This window comes from Salmo salar, chromosome 04 (assembly GCF_965601325.2).
Source record: "Salmo salar chromosome 04, fSalSal1, whole genome shotgun sequence".
NCBI classification, from domain to species: Eukaryota; Metazoa; Chordata; class Actinopteri; order Salmoniformes; family Salmonidae; genus Salmo; species Salmo salar.
In genome coordinates this window covers 6,492,501-6,495,000 of record NC_138294.1, presented here as the reverse complement: position 1 = coordinate 6,495,000, position 2,500 = coordinate 6,492,501, and the positions used below count along the sequence as shown (strand labels likewise).

General features: G+C 53.1%; 1 protein-coding gene across 1 annotated transcript in view; it reads left to right on the top strand.

Moving 5' to 3' along the window:
• The window catches only part of LOC145878573 (glutamate receptor 2-like), a 104,293-nt gene that overhangs the window by 87,616 nt on the left and 14,177 nt on the right, over positions 1 to 2,500 (top strand). The gene's annotated exons all lie outside the window — the stretch shown is intronic.

Genomic DNA, 2,500 nt, shown 5'->3' with positions numbered 1-2,500 from the left:
CAAAAAATTAAAAAATTATAAAAAATGTCCTTATAAATCAGATGTCCGAAAATAAATCAGATTGTTAAAACATTTAAGATGATTCAACTTTACAAACGACACCCCATTGGCTAGCAGGGTAAATAAAGGTGTGGTTTGAGTTGATGAGAACGCTGTTCACATGCAGTACTGTTTAACACAGAACACACCACAGTACTACACACTGTCTACACACAACACACACACACACACACACACACAACCAGTACGTTACATTTCCCTTCATAGGATGCCCGGAGGCAAAGTCAATAATATCCGTAGGGTGATTGGTTGAGCCTTCTTGGTCACTCTGGGCCCTTAACGAAACACAATTTTCTCTCCTCGGATCTGAAATCGGTAGTTACCACCAACTTCAATGACAGTTATTTTAAAATTAAAATACAAATCTAAGATTCCCACGCAGTAACATTGTCACCAAGGTGGGCTTGCCAGCTGGCTACAGGATTGGAGTCATGGCCTGCCAGCTAGCTACAGGGTTGGAGTCATGGCTTGCCGGCTAGCTACAGGGTTGGAGTCATGGCTTGCCAGCTAGCTACAGGGTTGGAGTCATGGCTTGCCAGCTAGCTACAGGGTTGGAGTCATGGCTTACCGGCTGGCTACAGGGTTGGAGTCATGGCTTGGCAGCTAGCTACAGGGTTGGAGTCATGGCTTGCCAGCTAGCTACAGGGTTGGAGTCATGGCTTGCCGGCTAGCTACAGGGTTGGAGTCATGGCTTGCCGGCTAGCTACAGGGTTGGAGTCATGGCTTGCCGGCTAGCTACAGGGTTGGAGTCATGGCTTGCCGGCTGGCTACAGGGTTGGAGTCATGGCTTGCCAGCTAGCTACAGGGTTGGAGTCATGGCTTGCCGGCTGGCTACAGGGTTGGAGTCATGGCTTGCCAGCTAGCTACAGGGTTGGAGTCATGGCTTGCCGGCTGGCTACAGGGTTGGAGTCATGGCCTGCCGGCTAGCTACAGGGTTAGAGTCATGGCTTGCCGGCTGGCTACAGGGTTAGAGTCATGGCTTGCCAGCTAGCTACAGGATTGGAGTCATGGCTTGCCGGCTGGCTACAGGGTTGGAGTCATGGCCTGCCGGCTAGCTACAGGGTTAGAGTCATGGCTTGCCGGCTGGCTACAGGGTTGGAGTCATGGCTTGCCGGCTGGCTACAGGGTTGGAGTCATGGCTTGCCGGCTAGCTACAGGGTTGGAGTCATGGCTTGCCAGCTAGCTACAGGATTGGAGTCATGGCTTGCCGGCTAGCTACAGGGTTGGAGTCATGGCTTGCCGGCTGGCTACAGGGTTGGAGTCATGGCCTGCCGGCTAGCTACAGGGTTAGAGTCATGGCTTGCCGGCTGGCTACAGGGTTAGAGTCATGGCTTGCCAGCTAGCTACAGGATTGGAGTCATGGCTTGCCGGCTGGCTACAGGGTTGGAGTCATGGCCTGCCGGCTAGCTACAGGGTTAGAGTCATGGCTTGCCGGCTGGCTACAGGGTTGGAGTCATGGCTTGCCGGCTGGCTACAGGGTTGAGTCATGGCTTGCCGGCTGGCTACAGGGTTGGAGTCATGGCTTGCCGGCTAGCTACAGGGTTGGAGTCATGGCTTGCCAGCTAGCTACAGGATTGGAGTCATGGCTTGCCAGCTAGCTACAGGGTTGGAGTCATGGCTTGCCAGCTAGCTACAGGGTTAGAGTCATGGCTTGCCAGCTAGCTACAGGATTAGAGTCATGGCTTGCCAGCTAGCTACAGGATTGGAGTCATGGCTTGCCGGCTAGCTACAGGGTTGGAGTCATGGCTTGCCGGCTAGCTACAGGGTTGGAGTCATGGCTTGCCGGCTAGCTACAGGGTTGGAGTCATGGCTTGCCAGCTAGCTACAGGGTTAGAGTCATGGCTTGCCAACTAGCTACAGGGTTGGAGTCTTGGCCTGCCGGCTGGCTACAGGGTTGGAGTCATGGCTTGCCAGCTAGCTACAGGGTTAGAGTCATGGCTTGCCAACTAGCTACAGGGTTGGAGTCTTGGCCTGCCGGCTGGCTACAGGATTGGAGTCATGGCTTGCCAGCTAGCTACAGGATTGGAGTCATGGCTTGCCAGCTAGCTACAGGGTTGGAGTCATGGCTTGCCGGCTAGCTACAGGGTTGGAGTCATGGCTTGCCGGCTAGCTATAGGGTTGGAGTCATGGCTTGCCAGCTAGCTACAGGGTTGGAGTCATGGCTTGCCAGATAGCTACAGGATTGGAGTCATGGCTTGCCGGCTAGCTACAGGATTGGAGTCATGGCTTGCCAGCTAGCTACAGGGTTGGAGTCATGGCTTGCCAGCTAGCTACAGGGTTGGAGTCATCTCAGACTTTTTCTTATGAAACAACTCAAAAGTGCTCATAAATACTAATGGTTGGTCTCCAGTACATTTTTACCATTCCGTTTTTTATTCAGCGGGTGAGAGATGATTCCACCATGGGCAACAACAACTGGATACTAGTTCGTTTTCAGCCA